This window comes from Bubalus kerabau, chromosome 10 (assembly GCF_029407905.1).
Source record: "Bubalus kerabau isolate K-KA32 ecotype Philippines breed swamp buffalo chromosome 10, PCC_UOA_SB_1v2, whole genome shotgun sequence".
NCBI lineage: Eukaryota > Metazoa > Chordata > Mammalia > Artiodactyla > Bovidae > Bubalus > Bubalus kerabau.
In genome coordinates, this window is record NC_073633.1 from 21,576,112 (window position 1) to 21,602,443 (window position 26,332).

Below are 26,332 nucleotides of genomic sequence, written 5' to 3' on the forward strand. Positions count from 1 at the left end.
TGTAAATTCTACTCCCTTTATTGAGCCCCTGACACAAGTGAGGCCCTAGAAAAGGGCATGAAATTACCAGATTTTGCAGTAACCAGCCCTCAAGAACATCCTCAAGGCCTGCAGGTACCCCTCGCAGATTGAACAGGCAGACCTTTGTAACCCACTGAGTTTTCAGAACAGATGGGGTATGACCTCCAAGGCTAGGTTGATCAGACTTTCCTGCTTCTTCTTCTGCCTTTTTTTTTTTTTTTAATATGGACCCTTTTAAAAGTCTTTATTGAATTTGTTACAATATTGCTTCTGGTTTATATTCTGGCTTTTTGGGTGCAAGCATATAGGATCTTAGCTCCCCAGCCAGGGATTGAACCCACACCCCCTGCATTGGAAGGTGAAGTCAACCACTGGACCACCAGGGACATTGGACCAAGGCAAAAACCACTGTTTTTGCCTTGTCCCCCTGGGATCACTCTTTGTGGAGGAAGCCAGCCCCCACATCATAAAGACCCTGAAGCAACCATATGGAGTGGCCCCTGGGGCAAGGAACTGAGGCCCCCAGCCAACAGCCAGCATCACCTCACCAGCCATGGGAGAGAGCCATCTTGGAAATGAATCCTACAGCTCAGTCAAGTCTTCAGCAGCCCTGCAGACATCCTCACAGCTACCTCAGAAGAGGCCTGGGGCAGAGCCACCTAGCACAGCCGCTCCTGAATATCACTATCCTGAGTCACCCACACGCCTAGCTCTGTTGAATACGGTTTCAACACTTATCAGGAAAGCTAAGGCTATGTGGCCCACACACGTCAAACACAGCACTTCATGTCAACATCATTGTACTGACTAATTCCCACTTCCCCTCCATTAACCACAGAGTTCCAGGATCGTTGACCCGCAGGAGCTGTGAGAAATCGCACATGTTTAGAGGCTGTGTTCGCATTTGTGATGGCCGGCGCAATAGTAACTGATGCAAATGTTAGCTATTTAACCTGGTTTAATAGCCCTCTTTAACCTGGTTTCAGAGGAAAAGAAAGTGCATGGAGAGGCGGGAACGAGAGGCAGTGTGTGGTCAGAAACCAGCCCATCACATTAGGATCTTCTCTGTGTGCAAGGCCCAGGGGATGTGTATGATTATTCCATTTGAAGGCTTGGGAGGTGATGGATGAGAAAGAATGGTGGAATACAACCGTGCTTCCTGTCCAGAGGGGAAGGGTTATGACAGGAGGAAGGCCTATTGCAGCCCTGAGATGCAGATCCTGGGCCCTAGCACCAAGGAGAGAGTGAGCGAGCATGCTCACATTTCAACATCTGCTGTGTAAAGTCTGACGCTGGTGCCCTGCACCCTTGCCTGGTACTCAGATCCACAAAGTCTCCCAGGAAGGGTTACTTTACTGTGATTTTCAGAAGAGGGGAAAATGGGCTCCTTTGCTCTCCCAACAGCCTGGCCACCCTCTGATTTTCACAGGTAATGGGGCAGGCAATTGCCCGTGGTGAATGCGAGGGACCTGTTACCTGTGGGTGGAAATGGGTAATGAGAACTTAAACCCAGAAGCATCCCCTGATCGCATTAGGGAGGCAGCTTGCAAAAATTATTAGGATATGGTTTTAATATCCACCGATCGGATGGATACCCATCTCCTGCAGCGACCTCAGACTCATTAACCTAGCAGTCCCGCTCAAGCAATCAATCTCTCATGCTGGTGGAGTGGCCTCAGTCCCAGACCTCTCCGGGGGGGCCTCCCAGAACCCAGAGATTTGAAATAATTAAAATCCTATGTGGCACGCTGCAACCAACTCCCCTTAAGCAAAACTTGGATAACCCTTCAGACCTTATGTGAGCGAATAGCTTTAACCTTCCTGCCCTGAGCTGGAAAGCGGGGCCAGAGCCAACCCACTGGGGTGTATTCTGTTTCCTTTTACTTCCTTGCCATAGAAGTGCTCCTAAGAGGCAGTGTGGTCCACTGGGAGGAGCACCAGAGCCCTGGCGCTGGCTCAATGGCTGGTGACCATCTCATTAAGTCACGTCAGAACCTGTGTGTGGGCACAAGAGGACCAGCCTGGCCCGGCTTACTTCTGGTCCTCTATCACGGATGACCCGTAGAATTTTCCCATGTGTTCCTGAGTTAAGTGCCTTGCGTTTCTCCCCCCAAAACTCACCTGCTCCTACCTGGCCGCTGCTGTTCTTCTGTACTCATGTTGGCACTTCTTCCACTTTATGTTTCTTCTGCAAATCCTATCATCTTATCTTTGCAAAACTTCACCCATCCCATTGCCTGACTCCTGTTTGGATTACATCAAGCTCCTCCTCTTTAAGTTTCCTACTCCAGCCTCTTCTTTCCCCTTAAACACAGCTTTCAACACATTGTCCTTCTGCTCCTAGACCAGCGGGGCCTCCACAGAGCACGAAGCTCTCCATAAATCCCCCATTATGGCCTTGTCTTCTGGCTCCCCAACACGAGCCCTTTATCACATGGCTGTTCTCCTTCCTCAGCACCCCCATCGCCTTTAGGCTCCGCTCCTCCTCTCAGCTGGCTGCACATCATTCCTCATCCATTGCCCTCCTGCCCAGCTCTGCCTGTCATCCTCCCAGAAGTTGGACCTGCCTCTTTGTCTCCTTCTGGTCCCTAAACCCAGAGCTCCTGCCGCCCCTACATCACTGACCTCCCAGCATCACACAGACTCTGACTGACTTGAGGATCACTTGCTCATTTCACTTTCATTTTTCTGTTTGAATGGTTTGTTTCTGCGGTCTGATGAGATCTTTGAGAATCCCGTCAGCCACACCTCTGCAAGGCCTGCAGCGTGTCTTGACCAGTGTAAGTACACGACTAATGTTCCTCTTCTTTTAGTGCTAAGGTGTCTGCCCTTGAGGCGATATCCTGAGGAATATTTTGCTAAATTTGTACCCATAGAATTTAGAGCTCAAAGGGACCCAAGAGACCTGTGTCTAGATAAAGAACTACGTCCAGTCCTTGACCCATCTCGATGGAGGACTAGACTATAAGATAAGAAGCAACATTCATTTTTTTTCTGGACCTCAAACTTTAGATGGGGGAAAAAAAACTTAAAAAGTGTTAGCTGGGGGACTTCCTTGATGGTCCAATGGCTAAGACTCCACAATCTGAACGCAGGGGGCCCAGGTTGAATCCCTGGCCGGGGAACTAGATTCCACCTGCTGCAACTAAAGATAAGATACTATGTGCCACAGTACCAAAAAAAAAAAAAAAATAGCATTGGCTGGGTAGCAGGAGAACTGGGTTAGGGTTTAAGTGCTACCATTTGTTCGCTGTGTGACTTTGGGCAAGTCATTTGACCTCTCTGGGCCTCAGTGAGGAATCGGTACAAAATGTACCCCAACGTGTGCATTTTGCTTTAGAATACACACACACACTATTAGTTTTGCTTGCAGAACTTTGTAGGGCATTGTCTCCAGGCTGAGCAGGGAAGAAAGAATTTCATCTTAGAGGAAAATATAGGCAGAACACTCGATGACATAAATCAAAGCAAGATCCTCTATGACCCACCTCCTAGAATAATGGAAATAAAAACAAAAGTAAACAAGTGGGACCTAATTAAACTTAAAAGCTTTTGCACAGCAAAGGAAACTATAAGCAAGGTGAAAAGACAGCCCTCGGAATGGGAGAACATAATACTAAATGAAACAACTGACAAAGGATTAATTTCCAAAATATACAAGCAGCTCATACAATTCCATACCAGGAAAACAAACAACCCAATCAAAAAGTGGGAAAAAGACCTAAACAAACATTTCTCCAAAGAAGACATACAGATGGCTAACAAACACATGAAAAGATGCTCAACATCTCTCATTATTAGAGAAGTGCAAATCAAAACCACAGTGAGATATCAGCTCACACTGGTCAGAATGGCCATCATCAAAAATCTACAAATAATAAATGCTGGAAAGGGTATGGATAAAAGGGAATGCTCTTGAACTGTTGGTGGGAGTGTAAATTGATATGGAAGATGGTATGGAGATTCCTTAAAAAACTAGGAATAAAATCACCGTATGACCCAAAAATCCCACTCCTAGGCATATACCCTGAGGAAACCAAAATTGAAAAAGACACATGTATCCCATTGTTTACTGCAGCACTGTTTACAATAGCTAGAACATGGAAGCAACCTAGATGTCCATCCACAGATGAGTGGATAAAGAAGCTGTGGTACATATACACAATGGAATATTACTCAGCCATAAAAAGGAACTCAATTGAGTCAGTTCTGATGAGATGGATGAACCTAGAACAGATGGAAGTGAGTCAGAAAGAGAAAGATAAATATCGTATTCCAACGTGCATATGTGGAATCTAGAAAAATGGTTCTGAAGAATTTATTTACAGGGCAGCAATGGAGAAATAGACATAGAGAATAGACTTATGGACATGGGGAGAGGGGAGGAGAGGGTGACATGTATGCAAAGACTAACACAGAAACTTACATTACCATATGTAAAATAGATAGCCAACGGGAATTTGCTGTATGGCTCAGGAAACTCAAACAGGGGCTCTGTGTCAACCTGGAGTGGTGGGATAGGGAGGGAGATGGGAGGGAGGTTCAAAAGGGAGGGGATATATGTATATCTATGCCTGATTCATGTTGAGGTTTGACAGAAAACAACAAAATTCTTTATAGCAATTATCATTCAATAAAATAATAAATGGGAAAAAAAAAAAAGAACTTCATTCACAAACCTCCTGAATCTAAGCTGTTGAGAAGTGGCCCCAGTGCCTCAGCAGCTTCGAGTTGCCCACACCACAGCTGCCTGCTGTCCTTTCCTCCTCATGCTGCCCCTGAGCCAGGCAGGTGAGCCCCCTTCAAGCCCAGGCTGGCACCTCAGCAAGCCCTGGCTGCTCCCCCACCTTCCCTGAAACCTGGCAAGGCAGGGCCATGGTGGGGCTGGCTCCCTTCTAGACAGGACTCTCATGGAGAATCACCTCGGCCTGGCAGCTTTAGCATCATCTGGACAGGTGGCAGCCGACTGAAGTTTCCCTGACGCCTGTCAGAGGAGCCTGTCGACCTCTCCTGGCCCAGCCCTTCCCCTGGTGTGGCCTCAGAGCCTCCACCTCTATCACCATGGGAAGCCAAGCCCCAGGTCAGGACAACAGCCTTGTTCTCTGAGGGCACACAGTTTTCTGCAACAGTCTTGGAGGTTGTGGGGTTGATGTGGATGGTACCCAACTTGAAGGTATGAAGAGAGGCACAATAAGAGGAAATTCCAAGAGGAGGCCCAGAAGCAAGTTCCTCCCCCAGGGACAATTCAAGCGCGCAAGGGCACGCTAAGTCACCTCAGTCGTGTTCGACTCTTTGCCACCCCATGGACTGTAGCCCTCCAGGCCCTGTTGTCCATGGGATTCTCCAGGCAAGATACTGGAGTGGGTTGCTATGCCCTCCTCCAAAGGACCTTCCCGACCCAGGGATTGAACTTGCATCTCTTAACGTCTCCTGCATTGGTAGGTGGGTTCTTTACCACTAGTGCCACCTGGGAAGCCCCAATTCAAGCATATCCTTGGGCAATACTGGGCCAGGGTGCCTACCAGTAGGTACAGAACACCCAGTAGACAAGAGATCTCTCTTCTTCAACTCTTTATTTTGACAGAAACAGCCACCCATAATCAACAAGGAGGACACCCCTGGACACTTTCTAGAACAGCCCCCAACTTCCAGAAACATGGAAGGCCATTAATTATTGATCCTTTGGCAAGGCCTTTCCCTCTGTGGGAAGAAGCAGCCCTGAAATGCTCTCCTACATAGACCTGTAATATCACCTGTGTTATCACCCACTAGATGAATGAGGAGGGGGCCACGTGCAGGCCAGCATTGCAGTCTCAGCTCCCTGTCCTCCCAGCCTCCCCTCCAGGTGCAGAGGCCTCAAAGCCAAATTGTTAGAATACTATCACCATTGTTGTTGCTCAATCTCTCAGTCATATTCAACTCTTTATGACCCCATGGACTGCAGCATGCCAAGCTTCCCTGTGCTTCACTATCTCCCAGGGTTTGCTCAAACTCATGTCCATTGAGTCAATGATGCCATCCAACCATCTCGTTTTCTGTGGCCCCCTTCTCCTCATACCCTCAATGTTTCCCAGCATCACCATTATCATCTAATAAAAAGAGCCCCAATCCAGGCAGCCCACCTTCCTAATCGGGGCACCTCATGAAATTCCCATCACAAGCAAGGCCAGGGCTTGAAGATCAAGAAAAACCCAACACTGAGAAAACAGATACCAACTCGTCCTTGTTTATGATACAGAGCATTTTATATATAAGAAAAGCCAGCCATAATTTGCTTATAAATAATTGACTTCTCCAAGATTAAAATCTCTGGAGGGACTCAGTTTATTCACAACAAGGCGCTTCTGCCTACAGTGCAAATTAGGCCCTTTCAAACCTGTCTTATCTCCACCCCGAACGTTATGAAGAGTGATTTTTTTTTCCCTTCATCCCCTGTAATAACCTTCAACTAACCTTTAAACCAGAGTGAATAATTTAAATCTTATTTTCATATCAATGGAGGAGTCAAGCCAAGCAATTATCTTTTATCTGTATATTCTGTCGTCAGAGCGGCAGGCATAATCAAGTTTTCCCAAGCGAGCCAGATGAGAGAGAGAGAGGAAGAGTGAGAAAAGTGAGAGATGGTATCTGAAGACATTAACGCAACTATGAATTATTCAATAATGAGTACAAGATCTGTCATAACACACACACACCACACACACACACACACAGCCTTATATCTGCCCATTGTTCCAGGCAAGCCAAGGCTGGCGGTCTGGAGGAGGGATACCAGGAAGGGGGCCCGGGCTAAGCATGACAAATCGGCAGATCATCTGCTCAATTAGGACCGAGAGCAGGTGCACGGGTCGCTTTTGCAGCCTAGGATGGCACTGTTGTGGGCCAAACAACAGGCGGAGGGAAAACACCTCATTTGCGTGACAGTGATTTAAAGCAGATTGAGCTATGATTTTGCTAAAAGGGGTTGGGGGAGCAGAAAATATTTCAGGGAGGGGGTGTGGGAGAGAAAAGGGAAGATAAAAAATAAAATGAAAGTCTAGAAAAGGTTGAAATTCCCCACGGTGCTCATTAAAATTCTACAGCATGCATCTCTTCCCGGGTCCCCCTGGACGGCCCATGATCATTTTTATTAATTCATAAAATATCACACCAGTGATTGAGGCTGATGATTAGTGGGGCCGACAAACAGAGGAGCTAGTGAAATATTGCAGCCGCTCCTATCGGGTCCCTCCGAGTGAAAACACAGACGTCACATGAAAATTCATCCTCCAACTGGGCGGTGGGCAGCCAGGCTGGCTGGCTGGCTGAGGAAGCAGGCGGAGGGACCAGGGTGTCTGCCATTGCTCCTGCCGCCCCAACTGTCTCCCTCATTCAGACACCCAGTGGTATCGGCAGACATTTCCCGCCCCCACCTCTTGGATTACGGGAAATGCCTGCCTGAGACGGAAGTGTCCTTTAACCTCCCGTGTGAAATGGATTGTCAAGCATTGGCAAGAAGCGGCTTGGAGGTTTGCCCTAGAAGCGAAGCTCCTGGCTTGGCAGCTGTAACGGCTTGTGTGGGATCAGCAAGACAGCCGAGATCTCCCACACTCACCTCAGGCTCTTTTTGAAACGTCCAGGCGCCCCTCCCCCTATCCCAGAAATTCCGTTCAGTGGCGATAAAGGAACCCCTTCCCTGTGTATCATGTAGTACCACCGGCATTGAACAAGTATGGAAGCTCGTGGTTGGCTACGTTCAATAGTAAGAGTGATGTCTCAAGGGTAGCAGGGGCAGAGGTCCTGGCTGCAGGGTAAGCAGTCAAATTTTGTGTTCAGTTCTATTGTAATTCTTTTGCCTTGTAGTTTCTGATACTATTTTTACTATTTTACTCTTCCTGTGAGTCCATATTTTAAGACACATCAGGGACTTCCCTGGCAGTCCAGTGGTTAAGACTCTGTGCTTCCTCTTCCTTCCAAGGGGCACATGTTCCATCTCTGGGCAGGAAACTAAAATCGTTAATGCCATGCATCTCGGTCACACACCATATACATACTCTGTGATGCTAGGTAGGAAGAAAGAAAGACTAGATCGGCTTTTCTCAACACTGGCCTCACTCCAAAGGCTTATTAAATGTGAATCTCAAGGAGGACATGAGACATGGGAATCTGTATTTAACCAGCTTGCTAGCTGACTCTCCCTCACTCTCATCTGAGAATCACAGGCCCAGAGAGATCAGAGCTCAAAGTACAGCCCTGGGTGCATTTTAGAATCACCAGAAGACCTTGTGAACAAAAAAAAATGGTTGCCTTGGGACTTCCCTGGCAGTCCAGTGGTTAAGACTCCATGCTTCCAATGCATGGAGTACACAGATTTGATCTTGGGTCAGGCAATTATCATCTCATATGCTGAGCGGTACAGCCAAAAAAAGAAAGAAAAAAAAAAAATCACAAAAAAATGTGATCCCTAGAGATTTAGATTCAGTTGATCTGAGATGAGTCCCAGGCACTGGTGTTTGTTAAAAGATTTCCAGGTGTTTCCAGGGAGCAGATGAGATTGAGATACACTGAGAAATGACAATACTAGAATCAGTCAGTTCAGTTGCTCAGTCATGTCCGACTCTTTGTGACCCCATGGACTATAGCATGCCAGGCCTCCTTGTCCATCACCAACTCCTAGAGCTTATGCAAACTCATGTCCATTGAGTCAGTGATGCCATTAAACCATCTTATCCTCTGTTGTCCCCTTCTCCTCCCACCTTCAGTCTTTCCCTGCATCAGGGTCTTCTCAAAGTAGTCAGTTCTTTGCATCAGGTGGCCAAAGTATTGGAGTTTCAGCTTCCACATCAGTCCTTCCAATAAATATTCAGGACTGATTTCCTTTAGGCTGGACTGGTTGAATCTTCTTGCAGTCCAAGGGACTCTCAAGAGTCTTCTCCAACACCACAGTTCAAAAGCATCAATTCTTCAGCACTCAGCTTTCTTTATAGTCCAACTCTCACGTCCATACATGACTAGTGGAAAAACCATAGCCTTGACTAGATGGACCTTGGTTGACCAGACTACTAAAATAGTCTCCCTGATTCTACCCTCCCAGATCATCTGTATCTGATTCCACACACAACCATTTATACAGTGCGCACTAACCTAGGCAGAAAAAAATAAATAAAAGAAGTAGAATGAATTACTTTAAATATATATTTATGATCCTATTCATTTTATCCCTGGACACAGAGTCCAGGCTAATTTGCATGCACAGATGAAATATTTCAGTTTTTACTTAGAAAATAGCAATGCTATCTGTAATGTGGGAAGAAAGATGCACTAAGTTCTTGCATGATACACTCAAAATCCTTTCCCTCTCAATTAGCTTGTGTAGACATCAAGCTTGCTGGGTATACATTCTGCATTTAATGTATTTGTATAGCTTCTACTGGGATCATTTTAGGATTCTGAGCTCCCAAATCTAGAAGTATACAAAGGCAGTTTTCATCTTATAGGCTTGATTTCAAAGTAAAGCCTTGTTTCTCCTGAGCGGGTAGCTTAATTTTAGACTTACTGCCAGCATGAATTGTAAAACTGATTGGGTGGCCTTCTTTGCTTTAGCCACTGGGGAACTCAGGGCCAAATGTATATGCTGCGTATATTAACCTTTATCTCCTCTTTCTGCCTTAGGATGTAAGAACACAAATACAGATAAAGAAAAATTAAGTAATAGGAGCTTATTTTGATACCTGCTGGATACTCATCTATCATCTCCTAGACCAGAAGGTCACAAACTCAAATGCCTTCGGGGACCAGGCAGGCTGCATAAGTGAGTGGAATGGGCTTGGGGCACCCTAGAGAGAGGTTATGAAAACTGGGGAGCAATGTCCCATTATCCCATTTAAAGGCTCAGAAATTAAAAATAAAATGAGTAACCACTTCATTGGTCAATCAAAGCACATCTTCAGGCCAAATCTGGCCCTCTAATCCATGGGAGAATGCTCAGGGCCCAAGCCTCCAGGACGTTTAGGTAAGGGACACTTCCCTCATTTTGGAGAGTTTGTTTACACAAGCAGCCAAATTTTCACTTTGGAATAACCATTTCAGCCTGAATGGAGGAAAAGTATTAGATTCCTGATTGAAGAAAAGTCGGAGCCCGGGAAACGTTTCACCAGTTCAGTTCAGTTCAGTCGCTCAGTTGTGTCTGACTCTTTGCGACCCCATGAATCACAGCACGCCAGGCCTCCCTGTCCATCACCAACTCCCGGAGTTCACTCAGACTCACGTCCATCGAGTCAGTGATGCCATCCAACCATCTCATCCTCTGTCATCCCCTTCTCCTCCTGCCCCCAATCCCTCCCAGCATCAGAGTCTTTTCCAATGAGTCATCTCTTCGCATGAGGTGGCCAAAGTACTGGAGTTTCAGCTTTAGCATCATTCCTTCCAAAGAACACCCAGGACTGATCTCCTTTAGGATGGACTGGTTGGATCTCCTTGCAGTCCAAAGGTCTCTCAAGAGTCTTCTCCAACACCACAGTTCAAAAGCATCAATTCTTCGGTGCTCAGCTTTCTTCACAGTCCAACTCTCACATCCATACATGACCACAGGAAAAACCATAGCCTTGACTAGATGGACCTTTGTTTCATAAATGAGCTTTTGAATGAGGTTCATCCTTTCTGCTCTCAAAACTCTGCTCTGGAATGCTGTGAGTTCTTACTAAAGCAATACATGCTCATTGTAGACAAAATAGAAACATGCCAAAAAGAAAACAAAAATGCATAGAAGTGAGACACATAGAGGCACATAACCACTTATACACTTATACACTTGTATACTGAGGTATACAACCTCAGTTGTATATATTTCAGGTGTGTGTGTGTGCCTGTGTGAGTACAGGGCATACATCTACTTTTATTTCCAATTTACATTCTTTGGGAAACTTCTTTATTCCAGGGAAGGATTTATTATTTTCCAAAATTAGTTTCTTAGCCTCCTAAGGAATCAGTTCAGTTCAGTTCAGTCGCTCAGTTGTGTCCGACTCTTTGCGACCCCATGAATCGCAGCACAACAGGCCTCCCTGTCCATCACCAACTCCTGGAGTTTACCCAAACTCATGTCCACTGAGTCGGTGATGCCATCCAGCCATCTCATCCTCTGTCATCCCCTTCTCCTCCTGCCCCCAATCCCTCCCAGAATCAGGGTCTTTTCCAATGAGTCAACTCTTTGCATCAGGTAGCCAAAGGATTGGAGTTTCAGCTTAAGCATCAGTCCTTCCAATGAACACCCAGGACTGATCTCCTTTAGGATGGACGAATACTGCATAGTAAATGTGAGAGTCACAAAATCTCTTCCAAAACCTTATTAATTAAGTGAAGAAATAAAATTGCAAAAAGAAAACCAGAAAAATACTTCACAAAATTTTAGAAGAAAACTTTCCTGAAATTAAAACTTATGTCTACACTTTTTTTACTTTTTATTTTGCATTGGGGTATAGCTGATTAACAATGTTATGAGAGTTTCAGGTGAACAGCGAAGGGACTTAGCCATACATATACATGTATCCATTTTCTCCCAAACTCCGCTCCCATCCAGGCTGTCACATAATATTGAGCAGAGTTCCCCGTGCTATACAGTAGGTCCTTGTTGGTTATCCATTTTGAATATAGTAGTGTGTGCATGACCTTCCCAAACTCCCTAACTATCTCTCCCCCTACCACCCCCAGCAACCATAAGTTTATGGTCTGTGAGTCTTTCTGCTTTGTAAGTAAATGCATTTGTATCATTTCTTTTTAGATTCCACATATAAGGGATGTCATACAGTATTTCTCCTTCTGTCTCTGACTTACTTCACTCAGTATGATGCTCTCTAGGTTCATCCATGTTGTTACTATTGGCACTATTTCATTCCTTCTAATGGCTGAGTAATATTTCATTGTATATATGTTCTACATCCTCTTTATCCATTCCTCTGTCAATGAGTATTGAGGTTGATTCCATGTCTTGGCTATTGTAAGCAGTGTTGCGATGAACACTGGGGTGCATGTATCCTTTCAGATCATGTTTTCCTCTGGATATATGCCCAAGAGTGGGATTATAGAATCATATGGTAGCTCTATTTTAAGTTTTTTAAGGACCCTCTACACTGTTCTCCATAGTGGCTGTACCAATTTACATTCCCAAAAGCAGTGTAGGAGGATTGCCTTTTCGAAAAATTACATCTGTACTTTAAAGCAGAAAAAATGCAGAACAAATCATCCCACAATATATCTGATGAAGTTACTAAAATGATAAAAATAATATAAAAATCTCAAGTTTATTCAGGGTGAAAATACAAATCACATCTAAGAAGCAAAGTCAAATGACTTAAAAGTTCTTCACAGAAATATTGTATACCAGAAAACAATGTAAAAATATTTATAGAGTTTGGAAATGGGAAAATAACCTGTCAATTTTATGCCTAAGCAAAATTTCCATTCATGTATTGGGTTGGCAAAAAAGAAGAAAAGATACATCAAAACCAAAAGTTAACATGCAATCTATCCTAAACCTCAACCCAAGAGGAAAAACTTAGAAGTTCTAGAAAAGAACATAGGAGAAAATCTTTACAACCTGTTGCAAAGTTCTATTAGATAATAGTTCACTAATAGTGAACCATATTAGATAATAGTGAATAGAAATGAAAGGGAGCAATAAAGAATTGGAAAAAATATGTGCAATATGAAAATAGACAAAGGATTTGTGTCTAGAATACAAAAAGAACACTTATGACTCAATAATAAAAGATAACCTAATTTAAAATGAGCTCATATTTAAGAGATCCTTTACCAAAGAAAATGTCTGAAAACTCATATAAACACATCAAAATAATAAGCACAGAAAAAAGGCTCATCCTCATTAGTTATAGCAAACACAAATTACAGCCACAGGGGGACAGCACTTTATATCCCTAAAATGTCTAAAATGGAAAAGACTGACAATACCAAGTGCTGGCAAGAACACGGACCAAGTAGAACTCTCACCCACTGTTGGTGGAAGTGTCTGCACAATCACTTTATTCCAACAGTGTTAGCTGCTCATAAAGCTAAATATACATCTATTATATGATCCAGTCATTTGAACACTAAGTATTTACCCAAGAGTAGTGGAAACAGTGTCAGACTTTATTTTGGGGGGCTCCAAAATCACTGCAGATGGTGACTGCAGCCATAAAATTAAAAGACGCTTACTCCTTGGAAGGAAAGTTATGTCCAACCTAGACAGCATATTCAAAAGCAGAGACATTACTTTGCCAACAAAGGTCCGTCTAGTCAGGGCTATGGTTTTTCCAGTGGTCATGTATAGATGTGAGAGTTGGACTGTGAAGAAAGCTGAGCACCGAAGAATTGATGCTTTTGAACTGTGGTGTTGGAGAAGACTCTTGAGAGTCCCTTGGACTGCAAGGAGATCCAACCAGTCCATTCTGAAGGAGATCAGCCCTGGGATTTCTTTGGAAGGAATGATGCTAAAGCTGAAACTCCAGTACTTTGGCCACCTCATGCGAAGAGTTGACTCATTGGAAAAGACTCTGATGCTGAGAGGGATTGGGGGCAGGAGGAGAAGGGGACGACAGAGGATGAAATGGCTGGATGGCATCACTGACTCGATGGACGTGAGTCTGAGTGAACTCCGGGAGTTGGTGATGGACAGGGAGGCCTGGCGTGCTGCGATTCATGGGGTCGCAAAGAGTTAGACACGACTGAGCAACCGAACTGAACTGAGTGAAAACATATGTCCACATAAAGATTTTATAAAAGCATGTTCATAGCAGCTTTATTTGGGGTAGCCCCAAACTGAAGACAATCCAACTATCCATTAACAGGTAAGCAGTTCAACAAATTGAGATATTACCATGCAATGGGACACAACCATTGATTTAAAAAAAAAAAAACCTCCTAATAAAGACAGCAATGTGGGTAAATCTCATGGACATTATGCTAAGCAGAAGTTGTATGCAGAAAAATATAGACTTATTATTCCTTACATATGAAGTTTTAGAACAGACTAAAATAATAATTGTGATGATTATTTTAAGGGATAAGTGGTGAGGGGAGATTGATAGTAGAGGGGTACACGAAAATCTCGGGGAAGATGGAAATGTTTTATTATCTTGGTTGTGGCAATAATGGTAATGTGGGCACAGACTTTTGTCAAAGTCAACAGCTTTTATACTTAAATCAGAATGTATGAATTTTATTGAATGAAACATATACCTCAATAAAAGTATAATTTTGTAAAAAAAAAATTAGTAAACCTGGAAATACAATTATAATACATGTAGTGGATAGTAAGAACTATTTTTTCTGAAAATAAAAAGATCTCTTGAAGCACAGTGGTTAAAAATCTACCTGCCAGTATAGAGGACACAGGTTCCATCCCTGATCCAGGAAGATTCCACATGCTTTGGCATAACTAAGCCCACATGCCACAACTGTTGAAGCCCACACACCTAGAACCTGTGCTTCACAACAAGAGAAGTCACCTCAGTGAGAAGCCTGTGCACTTCAACAAAGAATAGCTCCCACTCTCAGCAACTAGAGAAAGCCCGCAGGCAGCAATGAAGATCCAGTGTAGCCAAAAAATAGCTAATTAACTAAAAAAGGAAAGTTCTTTTTAATCCCAGTAGATCATCTGGAAGTGGATGTGAACCAACAAATGAAAACAAGTCAATGAATTACAAATAAAGTGTGAAAAGATGCTCAATCTTACTTATTAAAAACACATAAAATAACATTCATCATTTCTCATCCACTAGATTTACCAATATTCACAAGATTTATAAAACAGTGTTTCTTGGGGTACATGGAACCCATGCTCGAATATACCTCATCATTTTTTTTATGAAACTGATACATTTTTATAATGAGAAATTTCAAAAACAAACTCAGTTCATCCCCTCTTTGGTTCCAAATGACTTTATGACTCATCATTGCTCGTGAAAGTACACAGTCCTTAGCCTGGCAGCCAAACCCTCCATGCTCTGGATCAATTTTACAGCATCAGCAGTATTTTTTGATGCACATTCCCTCACTGAATCCTTCCAACAGCCCTATGAATTTGGATCCAGCTGGGCCACTTTGGACTCCCAGTACTTAGCCTAGTGTCTGGCACACAGTGGGTGTTCAATAAATACTCAATATTCATCACTTCTACTACCTATGTCAAGTGGCATCTATCTCACCTTTATGATGTGCCTAACCTCTGTAAAATGTTGTCTCAGGTGAAAGAGCAAGAAGACTGGGATGTAAAGCTGAAGTCATGGTCCCTCCTTGTGACTGTGGAAATCAAAGAGTTCAGTTGTAGGATGTCTGGCCTCACAGTCATGCCACTCCACCCTCGCATCTGCGAAGTGTGGCCAGGATGCCAAGGATAGCACCAAGATGACCTGGGACGAGTGGGACAAGACTTCCAAGTTCATCTTGCTTTCTTGAGTTCCTCTCATTGTCTCCCAATTCCCACACTCATCAGGACCTCAGGATGTTATCCTGGCATCACCTGTTCCTCCTTTCCTTATATATCAGGAGACGCCAGAATCTGATATTTCTCTTCTCCAAAGCCTGGTACCAAATCCAGGATCTAGAAGAAAGGGTGTTAACTAAAAATGATCCTTAACTAAGGGAATGAGTCCCTGCTGGTGGTAGTGGTGGGAGGTGGAATCTCTACGTATAGAGAACTCCTTTCCTCCTATATTCCTGTGGACACAGGCTATATCTGATCACCACAGCTCACACCACTGAGCACCAGGATTAAGTCAGGGGCACTGGCTGACTGAACAGTTGTTCCCCCTTCTCACACTTCTCCCTGAGCACTAAGCCCAAAGCTATGGAAGAGAGGGCAAATCCTTCAGAGAGTGGAGGGCCTGTCCTCAGTCAAAGAGCTATGAGTTAACCGGCAGCTCTAGTAATCATACCACCGCATGATGTCCACAATAGATTGAAGATGCCCCATTGGGAATCGTGTCCCGAGTTAGACTGGCTACCAGCTTCCCCCAGACTCATCCGAATCTTCTTGGGGAGCTCTTCTGGGAATGCAAAGAAAAGAGGATGAAAGGGAGCATCAAGGAAGTTCCCCCACAAAGGCAAGAGTAAGTCATTTCGGGCACTGGTGCTTTACAGACACTGAAATCTGGAGGCCCAGGAGGAAAACTTTTAATGAAAACATCTCTTTCAAATACCATCCAGGATTTTATTTAAAGAAACGATTCCTTCAGAAGTGTAAGTAGGGGGTTCCCAGGGTCTAGGACACTTAAGGCCAATCAAAGAGGAGCCTCAGACTGTAGGTTCAACAGAGAGACTCCAGAGGAAGGCATCCCTCAGAGAAGGAACAAGGCACTTGCATTGGGAGCTGGCACTGATTCAGCTGGAGAAAACAAACAGCACAGCTCCAACCCTCCAGATGATGTCGGAACAGAGAGGAAGACACAGAGGACAAGTGCCTTCTCCTCTCTTGGAGTCTGTCCCCTCTGGCAACCTGCTTTCCCTTCCAAAGACCCCTGCACACACAAGAGGCCCCTGTGGGGGCTCCCACACCACAGCAGACCCTGGTGCCCACTCTCTCCAGGCACCAGGTTAAGCTGGCCAGTCACTGACCCTTGTTTTGTCATTCTGGGCTCACAATCATCTGTGAGGTAAAGACCATTACTGTCCTCATTGTTATGATCAGAAATCGGGCTCAGAGTGTTAAAGTTGCTGAAGGTCATGTGCCCTGTGAGAGAGAAGACGTGAACCCAGATGTGTTCAGGTATGTTGGGTGCCATGTCGGTGGCTCAGACAGTAAAGAATCTGCCTGCAATGCAGGAGACCCAGGTTCAATCCCTGGATTGGGAAGATTCCCTGGAGAAGGGAATGGTTACCCACTCCAATATTCTTGCCTGGAGAATTCCATGGACAGAGGAGCCCAGCAGGCTATATAGTCCATGGGGTCTCAAAGAGTCGCACATGACTGAGAAACTAACGCACATGTGCACACACACACACAAACACACACACACACGCTCTCCCAAGAATCATATCTGAGGGGATCTTGGGTGAAAATTGGAGATCCCACAAGAGTCATTCTGTTCAAGGGTACAAGTCAGGCTAACAACCCAGCTATACTCCAGCAAGGTTTGAGGGGCATAAAATCAACGTACTTGGAAAGCATGAAATGATGTACTTAATTAAGTTGGCAACAGCAGCACAGAGCAGCATCATTTTTATTCTCCTATCAGCTTCTTATCACGAGGGACCCAAAGTTCAGAACATTATGGGATGGGGTAAGGTGCTCTTTTCCAACAGAATGTTAGAAAAGTAACTTCCAATCTCAATTCTGCTCCCACTTGCTCTGTGCATGGCTTTGGGGCCCAAGAAAGGAGGTGAAACATAAGCTGGGTCTAGGAAGATGGCAGCATTTGGGGAGGATGGGATGGAGGGCAAGGTCTGGAGGTGGGCAGTCCCCTCCTCTGAGAGCAAGGGTCTCTATTTCCAGAAGGAGACAAGCTGTGCCTATAACACTGTCTGGAGTGTGATCATTTCTGCCAGGAGATGCCCCCTTACTGGAGATGTTCACTGACTCCTGTTGAAGTCACACCTATTGTGCTGATCCCAATGCACAAAGCGTGCCCATCATGTTCACCTCCCATCCTCAAGCCAAACTGGTGTATAACAAAAAAACCGTCACTGTGTATACAGCATTGATTCTATGTATAAAATAGATAGGGCTTCCCCGATGGCTCAAGTGGTAAAGAATCCACCTGTAATGCAGGAGACACAGGAGACTTGGGTTCAGTCCCTGGATTGGGAAGATCCCTTGGAGGAGGAAATGGAAACCCACTCCAGTATTCTTGCCAGGAAAATCCCATGGAAAGAGGAGCCCGGTGGACTATGGTCCATGGGATCTCAAAGAGACACGACTGAATCGGCAGAGCACGTATGCATGCATAAAATAGATAACTAATAAGAACCTGCTGTATCGCACAGGGAACTCTATTCAGTGCTCTGTGGTGATCTAAATGGGAAGGAAATCCAGAAAAGAGGAGCTATATGTATACCTATAACTGATTCACTTTGCTGTATAGTAGGAACTAACAGCGATATAAAGCAACTATATTCCAAGAAAAATTAATTTAAAAAAAAGAAAAAAAAAAGTGGATATGTGGATATGTGTAACTGATTCACTTTGATGTACACCTGAAACGAACAAGTACAGCCTTGTAAATTAACCATATTCCAATATAACTTTTTTAAATCTAAAAAAAATGCTGTTCCCGTAGGGAGTGGCGGTTGTTTTATTAAATGGATCCAATTCAAAGAAAACCATTCATTTTGACAATACTCACATGGGGTGTTCCAGTAGGAAATAGTGCCTGCACATCTGACAGACACCCCCAACATAGAGGGAGATGGTGGGGACCAAGCATCCCTGACAATTACAGTATGATATCAGGTCTCGGGAACTGCTTTACACTTTCAAGCAAGAACTAACTTGGATTCTCAGAGCAAACAAACCTTAAAAAAGAAATCATTCCCTCAACTTTGGGAACACACCCAGTCTCCCAGACCTTCCCTAATTTCTTCAAGAATGGTCTCTATGCCAACTTAAATATTGCATTTGGTTGGGAGAGGAGGACCCACAAGCCCAGAGTGGAAGTAAAATTATTCCACAAATACTGCCTACTTAAATAACGTTTTAAAAAAATATATCATGTTCAGTGGTGAAGAACTAGTAAATTATTGAATTCCCTGAAGCATCCTACAGGCTTTAAAGTAGCTCATGAAACCCCATAAAAAAAGTCATAAATAGTCGAAAAGGAATGCTGGGTTCCATGTCAGAATGCCTCTACGAGCCAACGCTAAACATCTTCATGTAATCTTTCCACTTAAACCAATGATTAAACAGATTAAACAGATGATTAAACAAATAAAGATTAATGGAACAAGTAAAGTAATCAAATCTGTATGGGTGTATAAACGAATGATTCCAGACAATATTAGAACAAATTGTCTAAAACTAATAGCGAATGCTTCAGTTCAGTCCCAACAGCTTTTGTTGGGCTCTCGCTTGGATGTAATCAAAACATTTGTTTAAACTAAGATGGATATGAGTCTCTAAGATGTCAGTTTCTTGAAAGGGAAAAATAAAACAAAAGCAATGTCTTCGGTAGGGAGGTCGGCATTGCCAGCAGGGCTGCACGCCTGAAGGGCTTGAGAACCTTGTGTCAGGGATATGTGGAAGCTTCATGTCGCTCTGTTTTGTCAAAGAGGCTCTGCTCACATGATAAATATAAGTGAGTCAAAAGAAGGTGGATCTGAGAGGAAGAGAAAAAACTGTTCAAAATCCTCCAACTCTTTTGTTGTTGTTTAGTCGCTAAGTCGTGTCCAACTCTTTGCAACCCCGTGGACTGGAGCACGCCAGGCTTCCCTGTCCTTCACTATCTCCTGGAGTTTGCGCAAACTCAACCATCTCATCCTCTGTCTCCCCCTTCTCCTCCTGCTGTCAGTATTTCCCATCCTCAGGGTCTTTTCCAACCAGTTGGTTCTTCACGTCAGGTGGCCAAAGTATTGGAGTTTCAGCTTCAGCACCAGTCCTTCCATGAAGAATTCTCTAGAAGTGTCAAGTATTAGTTGCTCAGTCGTGTCTGACTCGGTGACTCCACGGACTGCAGCCCACCAGGCTCCCCCTTCCATGGGATTTTCCAGGCAAGAACACTGGAGTGGGGTGCCATTCCCTTCTCCAGGGGATCTTCCTGACAGGGATTGAACTCAGGTCTCCTACAATGAAGGCAAATTTTTTACCATCTGCGCTATGAAATCTCTTTTAATTATCAATCACTGATATGCTAATTACAGCATTTGCTTATCTGTTCCTTCTTTCCTGGAGAGTAGGCCAACTATTCCCAATGCACTGTGGGAAAGAATAAAATGGAATTTCCTAGCAAGAATGCTCTATTTAGATTTTTTTTTTCATTAATTAAAACTAGTGAGCTTCTTGCCCCTACTTAGAGTAGTTACTTGATTTCAACCATACTGGCTGATTCAGGGGTTCTAATTTGCCACTCATTTGTAATTCCTAGCATAGGGAATCTAACTCCTTGTTAGTCCAAGTGTGGCCCTTATGTGGGAGCCCCAACCTGTTGCATCGGGATCTACATTTTAACATTTATCTCACGAAGGGTTTGAGAAGCATTGATATGTGTAATTTGGACCCTGTGAAATTTCCTAGGCAAGTTGACAAATGGTTGAAGAACAGGGAGGGCCATTTTCATTCTTGAAGGTAAAGCTTGTATGAAATGCTTTGAAAAAGTTGCTTCGGAAAGAGTGGCTCTGAAACAGGAGGGAAGGGGGCAGGGCATAGCCTTTAAAAGAATGACATAGCCGTAGGATATGATGAAAACTGATGAGAACCAACTAGGTTCAAGATGGTAGAATATTCAACTTCCAGTGGACACTGAGCCTCATCATACACTCATTGTAACACAGCAGCAAGCTACATTACACACCCACCAGTGCCATGGCAGTTCCAAGGTCGACCATCAAAATGTGGCAATGGCCCATTTCCTGGAAATCTCTGCCCCTTCCCCCCAAACAGTTGCAATAATCCTCCCATTCATTAGCCTATGACCTTATCCAGTCCATTGAAACTAACCATGTGGTGTTTCGAAGCCACTCTCACCTTCTGAGATGGCCCATATTCTGTCTGTGGAGTGCATTTTCCTCTAAACAAATCCACTTCTTACCTTTCTCTTTTTCTCTCAATGAATTCTTTCTGCGATGAGACATCAAGAACCTGAGTTTCATTAAGTCCTGAAACTGGGTGTCTGATCTCAGTTAAAAGACCACGGACTCACGTCCCAATCTGAGCTGCATGGTTTCAACTGGGGCGTGGGTGGGTGACATCCGCTGCAAAGTTTCAGCCAGGACCACAGAGCCTACCACTGTAAGTAGATCTCACGTATGCCGTCCACTCAGTAGGGCCTGTCTACTGCCATGCCTGCTCCCGACATGCATTCAGTGTGACGGACAGCTAGGTGGAATGGCTGGATGGCAAGCAACAGAAATTAGACAAGTCTAAGCAAAAAAAAAAAAAAGTGAGTTATTTGCTCGTTTGTTTTATATAAAAATACAGAGTGCCCTCCTCCGCAGACCCCAGACAAGATGCTGCTTCAGGAAAACCTTGGGCTATAGTCTGGCAGCCCTCAGAACTCCCCCTTTCACCATTTTTCTGCTTCTCCCTGAGTCTCTACTTCATGCTCTCTGCAAACCAGCTCTCTCTGCCTACAGTGGCTGCACAGATCACAGCTGCCTGCCAGCAATACCCAGGGACACACAGTATTTCCAGCCACCTAGAGGCTTTGTCTCTGAGGCCAAATTACAAGTGCAAGGTGAGAGAATCTGAAATCTGTTTGGATGGTGACCACCTGATCCAATCAGCTAGGGGGGGAAGAGCACACAAGAACAGCCATGCCTGTGGGGAGCCCACTCTAGCACATGGCTGGGTGAGGGAGACAGAGACACAGAGGTGTCCCCAAAGAAGGGAAGCACGGCAGCTTGCCCAAGCTCACACAGTGCTGACGCCAGAGTCTGAACCCAGAGGTAGGCTATGACAGACCTCAGCCTGGATACCCTGCAGGCCCTGTGGGCTCCTGGGCACAAGACCTCTGTGTCCCCCATTCCTTTGATTAAGGGAAACAGCCTCCTTTCAGCCTCCATGACCTTCTCCGGGTTCCAATGGGCAGATTCAAGCAGTTGTTAATCAGGAAAGGGAGAGGACATAAGACTAGGGAGAAACAATCAAGAGCACCCTTGGGGCAAGGTCCTGGCTTCCCATCAAGGAATATATGACCATATCTTTGAGCTATTTTGCAGATACTGAAACCCCCTCCAGAAGGGAGAACTTAATGATTAACAATGATATGCTGACCACAAGTATGTTGACGCCAGACCAGTTGGACCTGAAGTTTGATGATGCTGACTAAACTTACCTCACCGACAACCCATCAGAAGAATGTCCATGAGCTGATCATGCTCTGTTTGAACAGTTACTATAAAAATTGTCACTGTCTTCCCCAAATGGGGACACATGGTTTTGAGAGCATGAGTCCACTGTGGCCCTCTCTGCCTGGCAAAGCAATAAAGCTCTCCTTTTCTGCTTCACCCGAAATTCTGTCTCTGAGATTTGAGTAGGCACCAGTATCCAGGGAAGCTGAGTTTTCAGCATCAGCCTCCTCTACTTCCTCATTGATATCCTCCTGGATCCCGGCCCAGCTTGGGTCAGTGTGAGGCAAGCGAACCTTGTCATGAGCCACCTTCCCCTCTCTTCATCCTGGCCTCTCCCTTTCAACACCCAAACTCTGGTCTTCAGTACTCATGGGATGGTCCCTCATGGCTCAGGAAACACCCCAGCACTGGGGTCCCTTAGCACTGACATCCTCAGACCCTGATCTCTGAAGGTGATTTGCTCCCTGATACAGGAAAGCAATCTGTGTGATGCTATGGATGCTAAAGTGATGACACGTCAGCCTCTGGAGTACCTCACTGGTGTTTTAAGAGAGGCCTCTTTGGAGATGGCTGCTGCTTCTGCTTCATCGCTTCAGCAGTGCCCGACTCTGTGTGACCCTATGGACTGCAGCCTGCCAGGCTCCTCTGCCCAGGGAATTCTCTAGGCAACACAGAGATAGCACCTGCTCTGAAAGGTGGAAGGTGCGGGGTTGTTACGGTTTCTAGGGGAGATACTGGGAGTGGAATTGCCTCTTAGGAGTCCCTATGATCCCCAAATCAAGTTTTTGAGCGAGAAAGAGACATCAAGATAGAGAAGGAGAGAGAGAAGTTTGTTAAAATGTGAGAAATGTGGGACTCCCCTGATGGTGCAGTGGTTAACAGTCTGCCTTCCAATGCAGAACCAAGTTTGATCCCTGGCCAGGGAACTAAGATCCCGCATGCCTCTGAGCAACTAAGCCCCAGAGCCACAACTACTGAGCCCTCGTGCTCTGGACTGCATGTACCACAGCTAGAGAGAGGCCCGTGTGCCACAGCAGAGAGCCCAAATGCTGCACCTAAGACCAGACGCAGCCAAATAAATGAATGATTTTTTTAAGTGAGAAATGAGTTAAAAACACAGAAGTCCAGCATGCCCTTGGTATGCTGGATCAGAATCCCAGGAGGTGGAACTGGGAAACCGGTATTTTTAGTGAGTCTCACTCCCCCACCCCACCCTCACAGATGATGGTCATGGCCAACCCAGATGAGCACTTGGGAACCACTCAAGTGGCCAAATGGGTTAGAGGAGGTACCTTGTTCTATGGTCAAGCAGCAAGTTGGTGGTGGGCTTGAGAATGCTGGGTCTGTTGCCTTACATTCTAGTAAGTAGCTCCTAAAGCAGGGTCAGGTGCAAAGAAAACCCAAGAGAAAAAAAAAACCCAAGAGCAAAACAGAAAATAAACTTTCTTAGGCAGGAAGACATGTCCAGAAATAACCAGAAGAGAGACTTTAGTGTGAAGCTGGTAGCCTCACAGCAAGGGTTCCAGAACCACCCTCTTCCCTGGGCCAACCAGAGTCCTCCTCCCCACCCATCCCAGGGCACCAGCTCAAATGGGTCAGCCTGACATACTCCTGACCTGACATTAATACTAAATGCTAAGGAGAGGAAAAAGGCAAAGATTGTAGAGTCAAAGCATCTCATGTTCAACCCTTGGCTCTATGCTCTGGGTGAGCTGAGTATAAGCTCCACATCTGAGTATAATATCTCTACATCTCAGTTCTGAGCCTCAGTGCCCCCAGAGGCAGATCCCAGGAAGCAGGCTGGCCCACAGGTCATTGAATTTGGAAGGAATGAAGGAACTGGAGAGAAGGACCAGCCAGTGAAACAAGGTGGAATCCTATATCATGCTTACTGTGCTACGTCTCTTCAGTCATGTCCAATTCTGTGCAACCCCATGGACTGCAGCCCGCCAGGCTCCTCTGTCCATGGGATTCTCCAGGCAAGAATACTGGAGTGGGTTGCCATGCCCTTCTCTAGGGATCTTCTTGACTCAGGGATCAAACCCATGCCGTGTTTCCTGCATTGGCAGGCGAATTCTTTACCACTAGTGCCGCCTGCGGAGCCCTGGAATCCCATATAATCCTGTATAGTCCCCTATTGTTGTCAGCCACTGCCGGGTGACCTTCTGAGCAGCCTTATGAAATACGTCATACAACTGTTGCCCTGGGGGAGGGACAGAGAGAACCTTCCTCCCCTGGCTTCTACTCCTCGCTGGTCAAGGGCAGCTCCATGGCTGCCTTCCTGCACACTGGCTTCCTGGACGCCTCATGCTTTAGCATCACAGAAGGCCCAGGGTAGGAAGTGAGAGTTCCAGAGCCAAGCTGGTAAAAACCTACTCAGAATTAATCATCACAGTGCTTGGAGAATGATGAAGACAAAGATCTTCAATGACACCAAAAAGTATAGATTGATAGAGTTCCCCAGAGGGTTGTTACAGGAATTACAGGATAAGAGCAGTGTTTCAGCCTGGAATCTGAACTGCAAGCAACAGACACCAGCTTTGGTTACCACAAGCAGAAAGGACCCTCTGAGTTCACAGGAATCTGAAGAATAAGACTTGGAAAGTGGGAGAAAATACTAAGGTAGATGCAGATGAGCAAAGTGCAGAAGGCGCAATCAGCTCTTTGCAAGGACAGACTGCCTAGGGTACTTGCCCCACAGCCATGGCCACTGGACTCTGTCATGAGTCCGTTCAAATGGTCCCTTTGTCTTTGATAATTTGCTCATTATTCAGAGTCCAGACAGGAACAGCTGACTGATGAGATCTGAGCCACACATCTAACCTTAAATATTCCAGGATTTTGCCCTATTTGCTTTCCTAAAGATACAACTGTGCCTTCCACCAAGACTTCCCCAGAGGAATCTGGGATCAGGCACCCCAGAGAATGAAAACCAACCCACCACCTACCATGTGGGAAGTGTTCCCAATGCACAAGCTGACACTTGGTAGATGCTAAATGAATAGCAGTTCGTGGTGTGTGATGAAGTTGTCATTCTGACTCTCTGTACACCGTGCTGAAGTCCATCCCATTCTCATACCTCAGGTGACTGACCAGTGGATTTCTAAAAGGAACAGCAGCCCTCATTAAAGCAAAGCTAAAGCCCCCTAGGGGAGACTCCCTATGGGAAAGAGCAGCTGTGCTGGCAATTTCTCAGCTGTTTTCACTCAGTTTTCCCTCCCTGCAGGATTCACCTTGATTTCGGCAGCCCAGGGAGATGTCGAGTCTCCCTCAGAAGTCTTTGATCCACTCAAGCCCTGGAGAATTTGAGGCTTTAGGCTTTGTATTAAAGAGGGAGGCACTGGGGACTTCCCAGTGGTTAAGATCCAGCACTTCCATTGCAGGGGGTGTGGGTTCAATCCCTGGTTGAGGAACTAAGAGCCCAAATGCCATGTCTGTGGCCAACAAACAAAAAAAGAAATCTCTCTCTCTCTAGTTCCTTTATTAAGAAAAAGAAAGAGGGAGGTACTGCTGCACACCATCATGGCGTGGCTCAGTTCAGTTCAGTCGCTCAGTCGTGTCCAACTCTTTGCGACCCCATGGACTGCAGCTCGCCAGGCTTCCCTGTCCATCACCAACTCTCGGAGCTTGCTCAAACTCATGTCCATCGAGTCGATGATGCCATCCAACCATCTCATCATCTATCCTCCCCTTCTCCTCCAGCCTTCAATCTTTCCTAGCATCAGGTTCTTTTCCAATGAGTCAGTTCTTCACATCAGGTGGCCAAAGTATTGGAGTTTCAGCTTCAGCATCAGTCCTTCCAATGAATATTCAGGACTGATTTCCTTTAGGATGGACTGGTTGGATCTCCTTGCAGTCCAAGGGACTCTCAAGAGTCTTCTCCAACATCACAGTTCAAAAGCATCAATTCTTCCGTACTCAGCTTTTTTTGCAGTCCAACTCTCACATCGATACATGACTACTGGAAAAACCATAGCTTTGACTAGATGGACCTTTGTCAGTAAAGTAATGTCTCTGCTTTTTAATATACTGTCTAGGTTGATCATAGCTTTTCTTCCAAGGAGCAAGCGTCTTTTAATTTCATAGCTTCAGTCACTATCTGCAGTCATTTTGGAACCCAAGAAAATAAAGTCTCTCACTGCTTCCATTGTTTCCCCATCTATTTGCCATGGAGTGATGGGACCAGATGCCATGATCTTAGTTTTTTTAATGTTGAGCTTTAAGCCAATTTTTTCACTCTCTTCTTTCACTTTCATCAAGAAGCTCTTTAGTTTTTCTTCACTTTCGGCCATAAGGATGGTGTCATCTACATATCTGAGGTTATTGATATTTCTCCGAG

General features: G+C 45.1%; 1 long non-coding RNA gene across 1 annotated transcript in view; it reads right to left on the minus strand.

The window, feature by feature from the left end:
* Positions 1-25,077, minus strand: part of LOC129620982 (uncharacterized) — a 67,201-nt gene extending 42,124 nt beyond the window's left edge. Inside the window, exons 1-2 of the long non-coding RNA XR_008698974.1 lie at positions 24,942-25,077; positions 20,733-21,032 (exon numbers count right to left, since the gene is read on the minus strand). This is a non-coding gene — a long non-coding RNA (uncharacterized LOC129620982). The remainder of the gene's footprint in view (positions 1-20,732; positions 21,033-24,941) is intronic.
* Positions 25,078-26,332: the final 1,255 nt, after the last annotated feature.